The sequence below is a fragment of the Hibiscus syriacus genome, unplaced genomic scaffold, assembly GCF_006381635.1.
Source record: "Hibiscus syriacus cultivar Baekdansim isolate YM2019G1 unplaced genomic scaffold, ASM638163v2 tig00110721_pilon, whole genome shotgun sequence".
Taxonomy (NCBI): Eukaryota; Viridiplantae; Streptophyta; class Magnoliopsida; order Malvales; family Malvaceae; genus Hibiscus; species Hibiscus syriacus.
Genome location: NW_024062839.1, coordinates 810578 through 832737, shown reverse-complemented (window position 1 = coordinate 832737; position 22160 = coordinate 810578). Strand labels below are relative to the sequence as shown.

The following is a 22160-nucleotide window of genomic DNA, read 5'->3' as shown; positions in this document are numbered from 1 at the left end:
TTTTATTTAAAAGACAACGTTTTGGGTGCCCAATCACACCCTAATCAATATTGGTGGTGATCCTCAAACCGTATGTTTTTTATCGTAATAGAATTTCAAAATTTTTGAAACGAGAGGTTTTTAAAATCATATTCACTTTTAATTAAAATTAATCAAGAGAGAATAATTAAAAATGGTTTGTTTTTAAAATCTCGCATCTTGAGAAAAAGACTGTTTCGACAGAAATAAAAGACCGAGACCTAGTTGGGTCAGAGTTGATTAAATAAATGGAGGAGAAAGTAAAAATTATTCAGGGCAATCTAAAGATAGCCTCCGATCGGTAGAAATCTTATGATGATTTGAAAAATAAAAGAAATCAAATTAAAAATTAACTAAAGAATGTGCATGTTGTTAAAGATATTTTTATTGTTTAATCTTATATAGGTTCGAATCTCGACATTTACTTTGAATGTAATATTTTTTCTTAATTAAAATATCTATGTAAAAAATATATAAAAATAAATTAAAAAATTAACGTATCATATCAGATTTTTATGACTTAAAAAATGAAAACTAACGGTTGAATGATATTTTTGTTACAAATCAAGGACACTAATGAGCTTTTTTTAAGTAGTGCACCAAAATCAGCATTTTAAACGAGGTGTAGAATTCAAGCTTTTTTTATTCAACTAATGCACCAAAATCAAGCATTTTAAACGAGGTGTAGAATTCAAGCTTTTTTTATTCAACTAATGCACCAAAATCAAGCATTTAAAGGAGGTGTAGACCCGTCAGACGGGGAGGCCGCGGACCAAATTTTATTTCTTTTACACTTGCACAACATTTTGTGTAACATATGCAATTAGTCCTGATCGTAAGATTTTCTTGGTTGAGTTTTCTTATTTTAAAAAATTACAAAATTATCTATGATTTAAAATAACAATAAAGGTGTATTTGGTTCACGGAATGTAAGATTACCAGTGAGAATAAAAGATTACCAGGGAATATGCTTACGGTGAATGTTGTATTTTGTATTTCGTTGGTTTAACAGGAATGTAAGATTACAGTGTTTGGTTAAAAGAATAAAAGATTATTATAATGTATATTTTATCAAATTATCCTTATTATATATTTGTTTTTAACAAGTTGAATTCTACTATAATATTACTATAATTAATTTATATATTTTCTTTAAAAATTTTAAATTCATAAAATTTATATAATTTTTTTTACAAAATTGAAAAGATTAACATGTTTAATGAAAGGGTAAAATTTTATTTTAACCCCTGAACCTCATATAAAATTTTAATTATATACTTCTTTTGTAAATCTAAAATAGTTTAAGGATAAATTTGTAATATAACTTTCGTAGAATTTTTATTATTCAACGACATAAGGATGATATTTTTGGGAAACAATTAAGGGCATTTTAGTCTAAAAAACCGCTAATCCAACAATACCTAAGGAAATGGGTAATCACATTCTCAATAATATACCCCAAAAAATCCATTTTAGGAAATAAAAGATTATCAAAAATAGAATTACCGGCAAACCAAACGGAGAAATGAATATTTCATTCCCTCAATAATCCCATATACCTCGAACCAAAGACGTCCTAAGTGATGGATTAACAAGGGTGGGATAGGCCAAAGCGGATGGAAAATATGAGGGCAAGAGGAGTCATGAGAGGTTGGCATAGGTGAAAATAAGTTTAAATGATTTGTCGCAAATGATGGTCGATAAATCGTCAGCTACAACTGAAAAGATATGATACTTTAAAATGAATTATTTATAATATTAATGTCAAAATTGATACACTCTTAAATTTAATATTTAAAATAACATCATTTCAAAAAACAAAATAAAAAGTAAACTAAAATGATGTCAGATTTAATGTCATTATAGTGATGAAAAAATCCTTTTAAATTATCGTGCTGTTACTGATATAATTTAAGTCAAAATTAAAATTCAAAACTATAATCAAAATAATTAAAAAATTAATAATATAAAAGATATACTATTTAAAGTTTTGTGATATCTAACGTAGTTTGCACAATATAATTAACTAAACCAAGACCAACTAAAAAACAAAAAACAAAGATAAATGATAGTGAGTGGCCCAAAAAATAGGGGTAAATGAATTAATACGCAAAAGTTGTCGGTGTTTATTCTTTTTTCTTGTCCGAGGCGCAATAACGCTGTCCTCAAATTACTTCATCAATTGATCTGACCCAGAATCCATGGATTCTAATTCCCAACAAGCAGGTCCGATTTCTTCATTTTCTTTATTCTTTTGATCTTTGTTAGGTTTTATCATCGTGTTTTCAAAGATTGATCAATTCGATTTAGAACTATATATTATAGGGCTTTCAATTCTTATTATTGTTTGATTTGTTTTGCTGTTTCTGCTCGATTGGTGGTTTTGTAACGGGAAATTAAAAATCCGTTTAATTTGTATTTCAAATTATGGGTTTTCCTTGCGCTTTTTTAGATGATAGAATTAGGTCAAGAAATTGAAGGATAATTAACATGGATTGGGTGTTAACAAATATAATTATTGCAATGATCTTTTTTTCCCTTTTGTTTTGTTTTGTGCAATTTGATTGCAATTGACATTTTCCAACGCAGCTACAGGTGGATCTCCACCTAAACCGTGGGAGCAAGCCGGGGGCACGGCTGGTTCCGGACCCTTTAAGCCACCATCGCCGGGCAGCACAAGTGATGTGGTCGAGGCATCCGGAACAGCTAGACCAGGTGAAATTGTTTCAACTGCTGATGCGACTGCTGCTGTGAATAGAAATGTTGTTGGTAGGCCTTTACCCAGCAGGTCTTGGGAGCAACAGAATTACGGAAGCACTTATGGAGGTAAAGAGTTCATTCATCTATTACAATATTGACGATTACTTATTGTGGAGCTTGTCTAATTTGGTGTTTAATGCAGGTTATGGTTCTGCCTTAAACTACAACTCAGGGTATGGTTCAGGAATGTATGGTTCGTCGTATGCTGGTGGAGTAGGTTCATATGGTGGTGGATTAGGGTCATAAGGCGGTGGATTGTATGGCAACAACATGTATAGAGGAGGTTATGGCGGTCTATATGGGAACTCTGGAATGTATGGCGGTGGTCTAGGTGGCTTTGGGGGTCCAATGGGTGGTTATGGGATGGGCATGGGTACATATGGTGAGCAAGATCCAAATATTCCTTTTGGTGCTCCCCCATCCCCACCAGGCTTTTGGATATCCTTCCTCCGCGTGGTAATTTATCTTGAATCTTGTTTTCTCTTTCAATTTTTATCTGATTAAATGTAAACAATATCATCTGTTACTTAGAATGTTCGATCCTAGTGGTAATGGAAGCCCTCCACCTTTAGTTATTGACTCCTATTCTTTCGCTTGCTCGTTCCTTAGGTCAAAATATGCAGTTATGCACTCTAGGAAATATTCATGTATTTCATCATTTCACTGTCATTTTCTAAAAATCTAAATATACATGTGGAGAGGTGGCATCAGGTAGAAGTAGCATTTCTGGCTTGGTTCAAGGTTGCTCAGAATCTTGATGGAGTGCATATCCATTGTGACTCGTCTTTAACTCTAAAATGTCAGAAACAATTGAGGGCGGTTATTTAACTCTTACATTTTTGACATTCTGTTTAGATTCTAGGTTACTGTGAGCTGATTTATTTAGGAATATAAGGTTCGAAGGAATTGTGTGCACTAAAAAAGAGAGAATTTATCCTTTAGATTTGGGGCCACTTTTGCATGACATATACTTACAAATCTATACCTTTGTGTGAATTTGCTTTCCCAAGCTGCAATTTCACTGAGTCATTGTGATAATTGCTTCCTTTACTGATTGCAGATGCAAGGTGTTGTTAACTTCTTTGGTCGGGTATCTATTTGATAGACCAGAATACACAAGCATTCCATATGTTTATGACCGCCCTTCTTCAGGTGCTGCTTTTGCTTGTTTAACTCCCCATTTCTCCAAACTTGATGTAGAATTATCTATCAAATTGGAGTTGATTTTCATATATAATAATAGATGAATATACCACTACCGTATTCATGAGTGAAATTTATTACTGTTGACTCATGGCATCGATATTTGCAGCTTTTCGATCGTGGGGGACTGTTGTACGGAGAGTTGGCTAGATTTGTGTTAAGACTGCTGGGAATCAAAACGAAAACCCGAAAGCTTAATCAACCAGGTCCTCCTGGAGTTCCAGGACCCATAATCCTCATGGGAACCAAAACTTTATTGAGGGGCCAAAGGCTGCTCCAAGTGGTGCATGGGACAATGTATGGGGAGAAAATTAGTATGACGATCAACAATTCGAGATTGACCTGAAATTCAAAAGGGCGTAGCCACAGCACAGAGGAGACAGATGCAGCTTCTAGCACCAGTTACTACCTGCTTGATGATGCCTAGGTGGGGCTCATATGAAGAATGTGACCAAAGTTTTTTCTGCAGTTGTCGAAATATAGCAAGTATTCCGCTACTGTTAAAAAAGAGATAATAATAACCATCAAATGTGCTCATATGGATCTTGAATGTGAAGTTTATAAAAGTAGATTTTTCTTTTAAAAACAAGGGAAGTCACAGTGATCTAAAACAAGGGAAGTTACAGTGATCTTTGGTGAGTTGTATTTGATTGACTTGAGTCTAGTGAGAAGATTGAGTTTTATTTTATCATTTAAATTTATTTAATTTTTAGTTAAATTTTAGAAAAATTGAGCCGATTAAATTATTCGAGTTAAAGAATAATTGAATTGATCAAGCTTAAATTTTGTTCACAATTCAAATTAAAATAAAAAAAGAAAATTTAATATGCTAATCAGGTTTGATTATCTATTTGTTGTTTAAGTCTGTTAAAATTTTTTATTTTAAGTTAATTATTTTATAATTAATTTGTTTCGAGAATATTTTAAAATTCTAATGAAAATTTATGGGAATTATATATATATATATATATTATAAATTTATGAACAAAAAATATAATTTACTAGGTTTGATAATTTACTTGTTTAATGTTTAAATCTATTAAAATTTAATTAATTCAAGAATTAATTATATATAATTTATGGGTAAACTATATGAACAAACCTCTTTATTTTTCGTCTGATCGACTTTGATCGTGAGTTCAAATATTGAGTGTGTTTTGTTTCTTACGTTATCGGTCATACAGTTTAAATTTATGTGACAAAATTTAAAAACAAATCCACTGACTAAGTACGAGCAAGAGCTCTCGAAACCTTTAAAGGAGACCATGTTTTTTCTTCAAAAGGTCGAGTCAATAGAGGTTTTGTTGTTTGTAAACAGAAAGGTCCTTGCTACAAAAAGAAGAATAAGAAGAAAAATGCATGTGGGACACGTGGATATTTTTATTTTTAAATTACCATGTAATATTTTTGTTAATGAGTTATCGAAAGTTAACGAATGAGGGATTAATATATATAAAATCAATAACGCAAGAGGCCAAGCGCACTTAATTTTTGAACCAGTGATCAAATTCGATTATACCGAAAATAATGGGGACTATTCATAAATTTACCCTTTAAATTTATTTTGATAGCATTTTAAAATTTTGATGAAATTCAAAATTATATATATCTTGATAATTTGTTTATATGTTTATAAATTTATGAAAAGATTTTTATAATTGACCTGATTGGATAATTTACTTGTTAATTGTTTAAACATATCAAAATTTTAATTAATTTAAGAATTAGTTATTATATAACTTAATTTGTTTTAAGACTATTTTAGAAATTTAATGAATGTGTATGGGAAGTATATATATATATTTCTAAAGCATACTTTTATATATATAAATTTATGGAAATGATTTTATATATGTTTTTTAAAATTTAACGATTATTTTGAGTTTTTTTTTATTGAGAATGATTAATTTGTTGATTTTCAAAATTGACTATAATCCAACGAGTATATACATTAATTTATTAATCAATTTTTTGGGTATTTGAATTATAAAAATTGAATTAGACTCAAACTTAAAAAATCGAAAAAATTCAAATTAAATTATGGAATCCGGTTACTCAATTCTATTAACTCAAAATTTAAAATATTTTCGATTTTTACGAATCAAACCATGTTCTGTTTGCCCTTGATAAAGATACCCTTTAACTTGAGCTGTTTGTTCTTTCTTTAGCTATAAGAACACATCACATAGAACTTTGATTCAACGTAAAAAAAATGGATTCGGGGACAAGAAACAAAAATAAAATATAGAATAAGCAAACACAACCTTCCAAAAACAAAACATAATAATTGAGAATAATGAAAGTGGTGCAGAGTGGGCCTCTGATAGGCCAAAACACAAGTGGGGTAGCATAAGGTTATCTGCTAACTATATTTTCTTGATATCTTGTCCTAACTGAATGCAACAGATAAAAACAACAAAACCTAAGCAATGCCTCATGCAGCCTGAAATTTGTCTCAAGTTAACATCAAATTCTTCTATTTCATCATGTTCTTTGCACCCTTCTCTCAGAGCCTGCAACCCTTGATCACATAAGTTCCCACATCCGTTCACGTGGAGTTTCTCTAAATTATGGCAGTTTGATCCAATGGAAGCCCATCCACGAACCCTAACCTCATGACACCATGCCAGGTTCCACTCCTGGAGTTGCGGACACCCTTTTGCGAGTGCAACAACAAAAGCATCGGTAACACTTCTACAAAATCGAAAGCTGAGGATTTTAAGCCCCACCGCAAATCCATTCCCGATTGCTTCCAATCCATTTCTGAAGTTTGAGTACCTTAAACGCGCGATGTTCAAAAGCTTAAGCCCACACGATGGATATTATTCCCTCGGGTTCAAGACTACAACACTCAGCATCAATGTAAACCAGCGTTAATGAAAAACCTCTTAAGCCAACACCACTTACACCCCTGCAATCGGGATATCTTAATCGCTTGAAGCTCACGGCATCCTTGACAAAGAGCACTCAACCCAGAGTCAGAAATATGTAGGCAATAAGAAAGATTCACACGCTTCAAAGCCGAGCAAGAATTTGCTAAAGCTTTGAGTCCAGTATCATCAATGTTCAATCGATAAAGACTTATAGTAGTCAAGGAGGGGCAACCAACACCAACAAGGGAAATCCCATACTTGCTTATTCTTAAACAACTGTCCAGACATAGGGTTTGCAATCTTGAACCATAGGGCTTCAAGTAGTTTAGGGCAGCATCCGTTATCTCTGTGCAACCGGAAAGGGGTAAGTACTCTAAATGCTGAAAACGGGTGAGAATCCTGTGAAAATGGAATGAGCTGATATCGGTACAGCTTTGAGATAACGAGGAAGGGCCAACCCTACTGAAACGAAATGGAAATTGTAATGACCGACGTTGCAAGTTTTGAATATTGAGCCAACGGTGGCAAGTTAGGCCAAATGATTCTCTGTCAGTCGTACACCAGAGAAAATTGAAAATAGAACAGAGGCAATCATCAGGTAGGAGCATAATCGAAGTAGCGCCGCCCACCATGTCAACCTTGTTAGCTCTCTTCTGAAGGCTGTAAAGCTCGGATCTTTATGGTAAACTTTTTTATAAGCGGCGCCAAATGAGTCGGGAGAGTCAAAACCAGAGAGCAGGCACATCTCCGTACCCGTACCCTATATGAACCCCACATTTATGGCAAAGTAGTTTAGCTTTTAAGCGATATCGGCCCCAACAGACAGGAAAACAATGTACCTAATCAACTTTCGTGAATCGACTAAGATCAACAGACAGAAGGAGATAAGACCCTTCTTTACAGATTCGTGATACTCAGAGCCTATACTGGAGGTGATTCGGTTGGATGAAGCCAAGTTCAAAGTGTACCCACAAGATCCACAGCTGCATATATCAATATTCTTGGAATATTGAAGAAAATATAAAAGAGAAATGGAAAAGTAATGATTATATTTCTTGACTTTCTTCTGAATATAAGTACACTGATTTTATAAAAGCTTTACATAGCTAGTCTAATCGTATAGATAACTTTAACTACTCAGCTAACCAACTCTAACAGCTTAACAACTTATTAAGCACGTACAATTAACTATTCCAATATTTTTCTCTACTTCTTGTTCCTCTTGCGTTAACAAGGTAGGACACAGACCTTGTCCCTGAATACTTCAAACGCAACTTTAGGCAAAGGTTTTGTGAGACCGTCTATAATCTGACAACCTGCCGGAACATAACTGACAAGTAACACTTTAGCATCAATCTTTTTTCTAATAAAATGAATATCCATATCCACATGTTTATATTGAGCATGGTAAACCGGATTTACGCTCATAGCAATAGTGCTAGTATAGTCACACCAAATAACCGGCTCTTCACGTTGCTTCACACCCAAATTAGCTAGCAATGCACTAACCCAGGTTACTTCAGCCGCTGCGTCTGCGACACTTCAATATTCGGTCTCCATGGTCGACCTCGAAACAATCTTCTGCTTCCTCGAGCTCCATACCACATGACATTTTCCGATGAACACTATATGAACAAAAATCGACCTACGATCATCCGTATTACCCTCCTGGTCAGCATCAGCAAAAGCCACAACCTTTAGTCCTGCTTCATCAGCCAAGAACGTGAGACCGTAATCTAAGGTACTAGCCAAATATCGAAGTATTTGTTTGACTGCTGTCGTATGAGACTCACGAGATGCATGCATTTATTGAGCGGCCTTATTCACGCTGAACGCAACGTCAGGTCGAGTGTGGCAAACGTACAAAAGTGCTTCAATGATACTTCGATACTCATGAGCATTGGACAACAATGACCCTGCTTCTTGACTCGATTTTGACGACCCCACTATTGAAGTGGCAGCTGGATTAGCATTTGTCATATTTGTCTGTTCTAGCAACTCAAGAATATACTTCCTCTGAGAGAGAGCAAACTTGTCGTTACTCCTTTTAACCTCAATGCCAAGGAAAAAATTCAGTTCACTCAAATCCTTAAGTGAGAAATCACCTTTCAAGAGTTGGATCTCCCTTTCAATATCATCCCTAGACTCACCAGTAATTATTATGTCGTCAACATAAACCAAAACAAATGTATAGAAACTATCCATATGCTTTACAAAGAGTGACACATCTGCTCGTGATTCAGTAAACCCAATTTGCTCAAGACTGGCCTTAAGCTTATCATGTCAATTCCTTGGCACCTGGTGAAGACCATACAAGGCTTTGTGAAGCTTGCACACAAGAGGAGATCCATCAATAGCACATTTTTCAAACCCTAGAGGTTGTTGCATGAATACATCTTCGAACAAATCTCCATTCAAGAACGCGTTGTTCACATCTACTTGACGCAGAGGCCAATTCTTAGTAACAACAAGAGAAAGAATAACATTCAGCGTGGCAAACTTTACAACCTGACAGAAGGTATCTTTAAAATCATAGCCAGGAACTTGCGAGTAACCTTTTGTGACCAGCCGAGCTTTATACCTTTGAACAGAACAATCCGAGTTTTTCTTTACTTTGAAGAGCCATTTGCAACCAATAACAGCACTCCCTTCGGGTAAGGAACAAGCGACCAAGTCTTGTTTTCTTGCAAGGAATCAAACTCCGCGTGGACAATAATCTTCTAACTAGGCTACTTTAACGCCTGTCGAACACTGGTTGGTACTACATCGTCAAAAAAACTTGTATACACCTTGGGCTTAAAGATGCCACACTTACTTCGCGTTAGCATCGAGTGCCTATTCACAACACTTTCATTATTATCAAGCTGCTCATAGAGCAACTAAACTGGCACCTCCGTAGTACTAGATACATTCTCATTAAAGCTATTATGGAATGAACTAGAAGAGTGGGAAATAGGAATTTCACTATTGCCACCCAAACTTGATGCCCCAGACACTTCTTCATGCACAACATGTAAATCAGTTTCAACAGGAACTGAACTACTACCAATAGATCCACAATCCACATCCAATAAGGTAGAACCATCACATCTTCTAAACTTTTCGACTTCCGTAATAATTTCTAGGGACTGGGCCTATTGACCAACTTTGCTAGACGAAGTTCCTGCATGAGTAACATTGGCAAAAGAAAAATTTAGCTCATCAAACACCACATGTCGTGATATATATATACGACCATCGGGAGTGAGACATTGGAACCCTTTGTGCTGAGGAATGTATCCAAGAAATATACATGACTGCGACCGAAACTCCAACTTGTGCTTCAGATATGATCGTAGATATGGAAAACACTGACCCAAACGCCTTCAACAACCCATATTCTGGTTTCTTGTGAAGAACTTCTCAAAAGGTGACACTCCTTGCAACACCTTTGGTGGAAATCGTTTAATTAGATGAACTGTAGCAACAACTGCATATGACTAAAACCGAAGTGGCATGGATGCTTGAGCAAGAAGAACAAGCACAAGCTCAATGATATGTCAATGTTTACGCTCTACCACGTTATTTTGCTCCAAAGTGTGAGGGCAAGTGACGCAATGAGAAATGCCTTCTTTGAGCAAACAATTGGACAAGCGCCTATATTCTCCTCCCTAGTCACTTTGGACTGCTTTGATAGGCAAATCAAATTTATTCATTTTAGAGCATGAGGTTATTTAGTTATTCTAGTTCTTAGACGTTCTTTGGGTTATTTTACACTTTAGGGGCATTCCAATATAGATCCGGAATTTAAATTGATGATTCTCAAGGTTCAAGTGGATCAAGATATGAGTTCTTAGGTCGTCTCCATTATCATAGCCATCCATTGTTCTTTTTACACTTTAAGTGTATCATCATCGTTCCACTCAATTCTGTCAGTGACATTACTTTTAATAAATTAGGCTTGAAAGTATTATAGTTCCTTTAGTGTTTAGGGTATTTTGTTCCTTTGATCAATTGAGGTTATTTTAGTTATTACGAAGCTCGAAGACATTTCAGTAATTCCTTTCAATTCAATCATATGCATTTTTCTGATAATTGATCAAATATTTCTTTTCTGTGTTATTTTTCACCATCAGGAGAAGTCCTGGTCTTTTAGTACAAGGGCATTTTCGTAATTTTACCCTATAGGGTTATATTTTGGTAATTTCTTATCCAAATATTCTCTCCATTTAACCTTTAACTAGATTAATCATAATTTACGAGTCCTCAGATTGATTGATTTATTGATTAAATCACTAAACTTAGATTCGTTTCCGATCGGTCAACCAATTTCTCTTTTTTTAGTCGTCATAGTCTTGTACAATGTTATGTTTTTATTCCAATTTCCATCTGAGTTCAATGATAGTTAAATATACCTAATGGATCAATCATTTCTATTCATGCACTTACCATTTATTAATGAGTTCCAAAAAGCATACAAAAGGTAGTAGAGTATTACCTCGATTTTTATGCCATATCGATCGACCATTTAAACTCCATTCAGTTGCCTTCGAACTTTATTTCAATGTCTAATAATTCCTCGGATACATAACAAACAATTTTACGTTAGAAACTGAACTCAATCGGAAAACCAAACTTGATTCCGAAGATAAATCACTGCAAAATAGCTTACCGAGTGCGAATTTGGCAAAACGAACTTCGGATTCAGACTCAGGATGTCAAAAAACATAAAATATGACATTTTTGAAACAATTAACTTTTTAGGTCAAAGTCAACGATCAACAGTAAAAGTCAACGAACAAAGTCAACGAGTTGACTTGGACGAGTTGACTCAGATGAGTTGACTCAGTCCAGGTTAACTCGGTCTGGTCAAACAAACTCAGTTCGAACCGGGTTGTGCCGGTTCAGACCGATCTAGACCAGTTGGACCATTTCTAGAAGATTTCTTGGACTGGCTGGAGAGCCCCATGCGTACTACCGACGCGTGGTGGCGCGTGCGGGGGTGACAGAAGCTATTTGGAACGGTCGATTACTACCTGGGCAGTTAAACACCAATTCAGACCAATATCAATCCAATAACATCAAACAACCAAGCCAAATAACCGAAAACATCCATAACTTACCCATGCCAACGATGAAGGGAAATCGGCGACGTTGATGTAACCTACTGGTCGGGTTTTGATCACACGGAGCTGAGGAGTCTTCCTTGGGTGGCGGTGAGACGAGACGGCGACGGAGGCGATTGGAAAAAACGATTAATCGAGGCAGCGGGGGATGGTTTCGACGGTGATTTGAGATTCGATTCACGGCGGAATGAGGCGTTTCATGGCGTGATAATGTTTGGGCTTTGATCGTCTACTGATTGGGAGTCGAATGGAGGTAACGACACATTCTACTGTGGCCGAACGACGAGGAATCGGGGTGATGAAGGTTGTCGAGGGTTAGGGATTTAGGGAAAACTTTAGGGATTTTTGCATCTGATCGGGGAGGGGAATTGATATTAATTATCCAAAAAATTGTGAAAATTTAAGGCTAAGTCCTTGAACTTCCTAGATTTTTTAAACTAGCATAAAATTTTCAAAAACTTACAATTTGTTCCTAACTTTTTCCCTTATTACAACTTTAATTCAATACTTTAAAACTAGCCCCAAAATTGGGGTGTTATAAATAATATTTAGAATAGAAACTGCTTTGGAATCGCCTAGGCTTAATAAAAAAAAGTCAAAGGGGTAATGTTTAAACGTGGCAAAGCTCAGAATGGGGGTACCAACAAAGTCTAAATCGGTTTCCGTTGATTTCAAAGAAAGCAAGCATTAGCTGGCTAATGCTACATGGTTGTAAAATAATATTATTTACAAATCATTTAGGGGTTTAAGGCACAAATTAAACACAAAAGTACAATCTCAAGTTCTTTCAATTTACAGCTTAAATATGAACAAAAGTAGCCTATTTAAGATTATACTCTCTACTGTACTGTAATGTCTCAAAACTGAAAGCGGAAGATAGGGAGTCATACAGAACGTAAAAACTTGACAATGCGTACCCATGCCATGTTCATGTGCTTTGTCATGCTATGATTGCGCTCGTGTCGTGTGTAATCCAACATCCAAGACCACATACAACGAAAGAGAGTCAAAGAGTGAGTGTTACCTGTTATCCTTCTTCAAGTCGAGTAGAATAAAGCCAATCATGCTATATTGATCCACCTAACACACAATAACAAATCCAAACAATTTTTAGGACTTCTTAAAGACACCCGTTTGAATTAAAGAATACTATGCAAAGAGTAGACAATAACGCTGCATATTAAGGAATAATCAAACTACCAAAAGGTGAAAATATCCCTCAACTCAGAAAAATAAAAAACTTTGCTCCAAAGACATTCAATCAACTCGAAAGTTATTGATTTGTCGTGCATGATGGAGAAGATGAAGGAGAGGAGGGGGTGTCGAAGGAAAAGAAATTAGAAAAAGAGAAAAATGGTTAGGGTTTTTTTGGAGAAATAGAAAAGAAGAAATTGAGTGTAATACATATATGTGGAGTGTGCTTGAGGGGCATGAGGCGATTAATGGGTTAATAGAAAGAGCCTAATGATTGATACAACAAATCAAGAGGGCAATTTGACCTAACTAACACCTTTTGAACGTAATATGCTCCATATAACACTGATTGACCAATATTTCCCGAAGTAACACCCTTTCGGTTGAGGTGGCACAAAGGCACAATCCTGGGGACGCGCTTTACCTGGGTTTTAGCTGACTGGGATGCTACGCGGGTAAGGCGCATTCCTGGGGACGCGCTTTCACAGAGTTTTGCTGAGTCGGATGTCACACTGGTTTCTTTTTTAATAAAGATTTAATTTTTATTGTTATTATAAATTAGTAATATATTATGTAAAGTGTTTCGGTTATAATTTAAAAATTATCAAAGGTATTTTTTAAATGTGTGTTAAAGGTGGAGTGAATTTAGGTTAAAGTGTTATATGTTTCAGGGACTTTGGCATTCGCCCATTCCACGCGACATTAATCGGATGGAACTATACGGTGTCCGACTCTCAGACAATGGAATAATATATGAAAACCAGCTTTGATTGTATTGTAGTTCTAGGAAAACTATATGAAATTATAACATTACACATTTAATCTTCAATACTTACATAATTTATCAATTTAGTCTTAATTTTATTTTAATTTAATAAATTTAATCCTCCAATCAGAACATGAAATGTGTCATCGTATACATAAAGTTTTTTTTCTAACTTTTAATTTGTTTAATTTAATATTTTTCTCTAATTACAAAGTGGAATTATTATAATATTTTAAAATTAATAATATTTTTTATAATAAATAATATTAATTATTATATTCAATAATTATAATTAATCATTTTTAAAAATTACCAATAAAAATAATTTATATAATATTAACCAAATATCATAAAATAATTTTTAAATACTAATTTTTAAAAAATATAATTTATTTAGGTGTACATACATTGGGAAATTATAGAAAATGCAATTACATTTAAATATTAGAAACAAAATCATTCATTGAAATAGAATATTAATTACATAAGGGCTAACAGTTATGTGATGATAACAAAGCTGGACATTTTTTTCTATTGTGCCCGATGTTTCTGCAATGCCCACAATTTTTTTTGTTTTGTTGACTTCTCCCGAATATTCATATCACAATGTATTCTAGTGGATTTTGGACGACTTGAGTCCCTCAATAGCAACGAATATGGTATAATTGTAAGTCAAGTTTGAATCTCATCTAGGTCTCTTTCGTTACCTATGGGCGGAAACTCAAATTCATATACCTTGAATACTTGTGAAAGTTGGTATATGGGATCAACATAATTTTTGTAGTTCAAATGCGAATGTGAGCAAGCTGCAATGATGTGAGAGCATGGATATTTGAGTGCTTGAAAGAAACCACAATCACACCACCTCTCTTACAGATTAACTCTGAAAGAGTTAGTTTAAATCCCTTGCAGCGGATGTGGCATTTCGGTTACACGAAACAATTCACGGGTGCGAGAAAAATTTGTAACCAATATCCCATTTGATGCAGCCACTTTTTTCTGTAAATCAGCTACTAGTCTTGGGTGGTAAATATGGTCGTTCTGCATCCAAGTAAGAGCTTGTCCACCGAGCTTTGCAAAGAGTTGACCCAAATGAAAATAAGTCGTTTTGACCAACACCGTGACTGGTAAATGACGCGCCCCCTTTAAGGTTGAATTGATTGCTTCAGCCAAGTTGGTTGTCATATGACCATAGTGATACCCCCCGTCATATGCATTTGTCCACATTTCTTTACTGATGTCCATAATGTACTCGCACCCCTTTTTAGTTTTGATAAACAATTCTTATAGCATAGACTCAAACCTTTGAGGTAAGAGTTCGTAACCTAAGCCATTAGGAATATGTAATAGTTAATATGAAGTATAAATAAGTAATACGAAAATGATTGAAAAATTGGAAAAAAAGTAACATACCCATGCGCACGACTAATTGACGTTCATCGTTCTTCTTGTATTTTCCATAATAGTTTGCAGCAATATAACGAACATAATAACGATGTTGAACATGTGGAGGTTTCCACATTGGACCCAAAGAGTCCATTGCTTCTTTTATCCCTGCTCCTCAGTCTGAAATAATGCATACTTATTCCCTTGTGACAACATGTAAACGTAAATTTTTAAGGAAAAAAGCCCAAGACTCAATGTCTTCTCCTTGAACGAGGGAAAACGCAATAGGAAGAATATTGCGGTTACCATCTTGGACCACAACCAATAATAAAACTTTCTTGTATTTCCTATACAAGAAAGTACCATCAATTTGGACAACTGGTTTACAGTACTTCACTGCATTAATACACTGAGGGTAAGTCCAAAAGACACGGTAGAATTGGCAGGGATCGCGAACTACTCGATCATTCATGTAATGATGTTGAGTTTCAAACTCAATAATTGTCCCAGGATTAAGTCTTTGCATAACATGAAACCAACTGGGTAGCTCGTTGTAAGAATAATCCCATGAAGTTTGAGAATGACATTTTGTTTTGCCAACCAAGCTTTTTTATAAGAGACGGTGTACCATATTGTGACTGTATAGCAGAAATCAATACTGCAACAGCTATATGAGAGCTTTGCTTCATAATGGGCATGATTGCTTTGCAAATAATGTTGGAGTCCAAGTTGGGATGATCCTGGTTTATACCTCTTGCACAATACATATGAGGACCGTTGTATCTGGTTAGTTCCCATAAGTTGTTCTTCCTCTTCCTCTTTGATACACGGACCATCCATTTACATCTGTTGTCACGTTGGACGCAGTAGCAGACATATTTCTCCGTGGTAGATCGATCAACTCGGGACTGAACGGAGTTACGAATATTGTAGCTCCTTATTGCTATCATTGCTTCCTCTTTAGATGCGAACTACATTCCAATATGTAAATCGCCGTCATTGAGTGATGACTGAAGTCCATAGTTGCCAACATCAGGGAGATCCAAAAATCCAGGCTCGTATATTGCATCATAATCATCCCCATACATATGTGTAGGAAGTTCGGCTAGTGTTGTATTTATGGGAACGTCATCCTTATCATCATCAGAGTGTACGTTAAACTGTGGTAAGTCAGGTTCAACGAATAATCCCATTTCAGCACTTGGCTCCCGAAGAGGTTCTTCTGGTGGAGATGAGGGTTCCTCAGATAATCCAATGTTGAGGTCAAAGAAGTTGTCACTTGCGTGTCCTCCCCTTGAACTTGAGGCCATTGTATCATGTGGGTTGTGAACAGACTGCCGTCTCGATGGCATTTCCATGTGTAAGTCTAAAATAGTGGCAGATGAATGTATGTCCCTTGAAGTATAAGAGATGTTGCCATATGGATTATTAGTGAAGCCATGTGGGTTGAGATCATAAGCAGTTGCTAATGAATGTCTTCCTATTGAACTTGATAGCATGGCATCTGGTGTTGGATTCGCCATTAATGATGTGAAATCATTATAGATCAGTTGTGTTGGGTTATCAACTTGATCAGCTTGATGTGCAATGCTAATGTGAGAGGAATATGAGAGACCACGAGAAACATGAACCTCAATAAAAGTGGCATACATTTTAATAAGAGATTGTGTACTTCCCATATGAGCATCAACCATCATAGAAACATCATCATCGTTGGAAAGCTGAAATGATGTATATGTGAGTGGAAAAAGTTCAGTAGGAAGTTTATACTAAAGTGAAGATAGTCTTCTCCGACCTGTTACACGAATCTTTAACGAAATTTTTGTGATTAACTCCTCAAGAGTGATGTTTCTCTTCAAGGTTAAGGGGATATAATGATCTAATTCAAAAACAACCCCCTCTTCAGCTTCCTTAATTTCTCTATCATATAAAACAACAACAGAAAGATGACTCATTTTAAGAGAATAGAGGATTGAGATTTTTGAGAAATGTAGAGTTTGAGAATTTGAAAGCTTGGGAGCTGAAGTTTGTTTTGAAAGTTTATAATATGTTGCATATAATAGTGTCTATAACTAGTGTACTATTCATGTGAAGGCGCGTTTCCGGGGACGCACCTTCTATTATTTTATCAGAGAACATGTTATCATTGCCCTATTATGTCACTCGTGTCCCTCGAGGGCACTATTCATGCCATTACCTATTATGTTTGAGGGGATTTAGCAAATTGGTGAAGGCGCGTTTCCGGGGGCATGTCTTCCATTATTTTGTCAGAGAATATGTTATCATTGCCCTATTATGTCACTCATGTCCCTCGGGGGCACTATTCATGTCAGTACCTATTATATTTGAGGGGACTTAAAAAAGTGGTGAAAGCGTGTTTCCGGGGGGCGCATTCTATAATTTTGTCAGAGAATATGTCATCATTGCCCTATTATGTCACTCATGTCCCTCGGGGGCACTATTCATGTCAGTACCTATTATGTTTGAGGGGACTTGGCAAAGTGGTGAAAGCGCGTTTCCGGGGGGCGCCTTCCATTATTTTGTCAGAGAATTTGTTATCATTGCCCTATTATGTCACTCATGTCCCTCAGGGGCACTATTTATGTCAGTACCTATTATGTTTGAGGGGACTTAGCAAAGTGGTGAAAGCGCGTTTCCGGGGGCGTGTCTTTTATTATTTTGTCAGAGAATATGTTATAATTGCCCTATTATGTGAGTCATGTCCCCGGGGGAACTATTCATGTCAGTACCTATCATGTTTGAGGGGACTTAGCAAAGTGGTGAAAGCGCGTTTTCGGGGGTGCGCCTTCTATTATTTTGTCAGAGAATATGTTATCATTGCCCTATTATGTCACTAATGTTCTCGAAGATGTAGCAAAGTGGTGAAATCGGGTAAATTATAACCTAAATTTAAGTTATTTTTGGAAGTTCAGCAATTTAAGGATAAAATTATACATATGGATAAATTTAAGTTCATAACTTAAATTAAAACGTTATGTGAAGTTTGAATAAATTGGATAAAATGTTATGAATAAATTGAATAAATGTGGAGTGATAATGTCAACATTTATGTTGTGATATTGAAATTGTATGTAATGAGCATCGAAATGTTTTTACGAATTATTTTTCATTGTGAGCCTTTGTTAATGGGATTATAACATGTGGGGTTTAATGTATATGTTTTATAATGATGCTCATTAAGTACTGTGGAATTATTTTTTAAATAATTTTTACAAGACAATGAAATTTAATTTAAATTTAAGTACTGTGAACTATAATTGTAATATAACTTTAAATTTTGAATACAATTTTAAATTTTAATTCGAATATTAAGTTGAATTTTAATTTGTATTTTAAAAACATTTAACAAACATTTAAGGTTAAATTTGAATGAAAAAATAACATTAAAAATATTGTTGTAACAACCATTAAACATTTAAATAACATAACAAAATTACATAAAATTATGAAATATAACTATTTAAATAACATTAAAATACAACTGGATCACCGATGTCGTTTTCTCGAATGAGTTCCACATGGCGGTGGTTGTCTATTTTGCTGAGGATTTCTTCGTGGAACTTGCTCTTCAGTCTCCTCATCTTCACTATCATCATCATCATCGGCATTTTCTTCATTTGACGTAGATGACGCTAAAGGGCCTGTATAAAATAACGACCCTGAAGGAGTGTTACTAACAATCCCACCGCTCATAGAGAATTGAGAAAACTGTGAAAACATTGGCATCAATGTCTATGATTCATATGGAGATTGAGGTGTCTGTGGAGAAGCACCACTAGCCAAGTAATAAGCATATGAACCATATGTTGGATCATTAAACATAGCAGTATATGCACCTCTATAGGGTGTCATAAAACCCTGCAGGCTAGGCATTTAACCTGGCCGGCTAGGAATGTAACCCTGCAGAGATAGCATATGAACTGGTAGGCTTGGCATATACCCTTGCAGAGATGTCATCTGAACTGGAGGGCTGGGCATGTACCCCTGTGGCATCATCATCGGTGGATATGGATGTTGTGGTAGGACTGATGCCGAACCGGTAGCGCCTTCTCTCCGTCCACGAGTCGGGGGACGATGATATTGAGATGGTGGACATCTATCTCGGCGCCTATGAATGTTAACCCCTCATGCTTCCGCCAAAAGTAGAAACAGCTTCCCGTTTTCATTAAACCACTCCATATAGTTATCCGTAACCATATGACCAGTTTCAGCGTAAAATTGTCGAGGGGGAAACTGTGCATATCGGTTCTCCCAAATCGCAATCCAATCTCTGTATCTCACCACCTAGTTGACCTCTTTCTTTCCTCGTTTGTCTATGTTATGCATGTCGTCTAAATTCCTAGGTGCTCCGGGAATATATTGCGTACAACAAAACTGACGGAGCACACGATCAACCGGATGTCACTCAATAATAGCATAACAGATAAGAGGTACAACTGACATCCAAACATCTAATGACCCACTCAGGTGGGGTGGGATGCAAGCCTTTACTTCATCGCTCGCATATGGTATCCACTGAAACTGAAATATAAATATACAATTCAAATAAATATAATATTCTAATTATATCTAGCATTTTAAATTAAAATATTCATATTTAAACAGATTTAAAAATATACCTCAGACCCATCTTTTGTATCAATAAGTAAACGGATTTTCTCTAGTTCAGTAGGGATATCTCTATGATTGTTTCTTTTCATCGACCACCTAAGAAATATAATAAAAAATAAATAAAACCCTATTTAATTAAAAATATTTAAATCAAAATTTAGTTCGGAAATTACCTCGATAATAAGGGGAATATGTATGGCTCATTAACAATCGGACATAAGAAAGGCATGCGGAACCACACCCATGATTGGAGAGGCATGAGACATCCACCAATAGCATTTTTTTATAATTCGTTGCACAACACATTTCTCTAAAGAGAAATGCCAAAACTACAGCGCCCCAACTATATCTTCCAGCTTCATCAAAATCAATCAGATGACGCAACCACATACAATGCAGCTGATTGCGAGATTTATCGGGCATCAATATTCCTCCAATGATTCGTAGAATATAAGCCCGAGCACATGCCTTTGCTTCATCCTCGGAAGCATTTTCATTCAAAACTTCAAAATTAGCTTTCACCCATGATAAAGCTATTCTACCTCCATTAAACTCTAGCGGAGCAGCTCCAAGATACTTCATGCACATTGACTGCCAATCACCATCGGCCATACCACATATAATATTTCCGTCGACGGGAAGCCCCATATGAATTGAGACATCCTCCAATGTAACTGTAGACTCTCCACATGGAAGATGAAATATATGTGTCTCGGGTCTCCACCTCTCAATCAATGCAGAAATTAGGACAGGTTCGAGTTTGCAACAACCAATAATATGTGTAATATACCCGAACCCGACAGAAGACAGATATGGCAAAATACATGTTTGTGTCGGTATACGTGGGTTTTTAATAAATGTCTCTAAAATACGATCATTTTCCTAATTAAATTGCATTCAAAAAAATTAAAATTAATATAAATTCATGATAAATTTAAATTAAAAATAGTAATAAATATTAACGTAAATTAAAAAAAATTATTACCATATCACTAAAATATCTAGAGATATGGTTTGTATCTAATCGCAGCAGCATTTCGCTTTCCATTATAACTGTAGACAAAAAAATATAATTAGCACCAATAATAATTAATTAATTAATTTAAATAAATAATAATTATATAAATATTATTTTAATAATAAAATAATATTTATATAAATATAATAATAAAAAATATAACAACTATTTTAAAAAATACTAACTTAAACAAAAATTTCTTACCACTAATAAGAAATTTAAAACTCAAATGAAAGGAGACTTTGAGTTATATAAGAGAGGAAGAGATGTTTTGGTGTGAAGAATGAGGGGGTTGAAGGGGTTTATATAGGGGAGGAGGAGGGTGGTAGGTGAGGAAAAAATGGGTGGGCATTTATTGTTATTTACTGGAAGGCGTCCCCCGGGGATGCGTCCCCGGGGATGCGTCTTACCCCCGTGGCATCTGACTTAGCAAAACCCCGTGAAAGCGCATCCCCAGGGATGCACCTTACCCGCGTGGCATCCCAGTCAGCTAAAACCCAAGTAAACTGTGTCCCCAGGGATGCGCCTTTGTGCCACCTCAGCCGAAAGAGTGTTATTTCGAGAAATATTGATCAATTGGTGTTAGATATGGCATATTAGGTTCAAAGGGTGTTAGTTAGGTCAAATCGCCTACAAGTCAAAAGGATGGTATAATGTAATCAAATAAAACAATGAACTGAAGATGAAAATCTTATGAGTATTGAATGAATTTTTCCTTAAATCTTTTTTTCTCCCAATTTTTTTTCTAAAAATCTCAACTTTTTTACAAATTAATCACAAATTGGTTTCGGGACATAAATTTCTGGCAACTGTACAAGCTGGTTGAATTCGTAGACTTCACTGCTATACAAAAGCAGATTGAAGATTTAACCAAGATAGTGCAACAAGCAGCTGATGGAAGCAACATTCTAAAGTGGTGGAAATAATAGGATAATTGTATAAGCAATTCGGAGTCAATAATGACAATGAATCAGAGCTGTGTGGAATAGATCCTACGAAATTTGCCTGGAAGAAAGTATGAACAAGAACAAACAAGTTCTGAGAATGATCAGGTAAATACTCCTAATCTTTCGAAGTCGGAAGTGAAGAAACATGTGTTAGTGACAATAATAAATGACAAGTCACGTTTTTCTTATAAACCTGATAAGCCTGATATTTTAAGATCAAAACCAAATGATTTTCAAACAAGTCAGCAGAATCCTATG

General features: G+C 35.5%; 2 pseudogenes; one reads left to right on the top strand and one right to left on the bottom strand.

The window, feature by feature from the left end:
* Positions 1-2129: 2129 nt before the first annotated feature.
* Positions 2130-4560, top strand: LOC120139041 (annotated as a pseudogene).
* Positions 4561-6347: 1787 nt separating this feature from the next.
* On the bottom strand, positions 6348-7486 carry LOC120139063 (annotated as a pseudogene).
* Positions 7487-22160: the final 14674 nt, after the last annotated feature.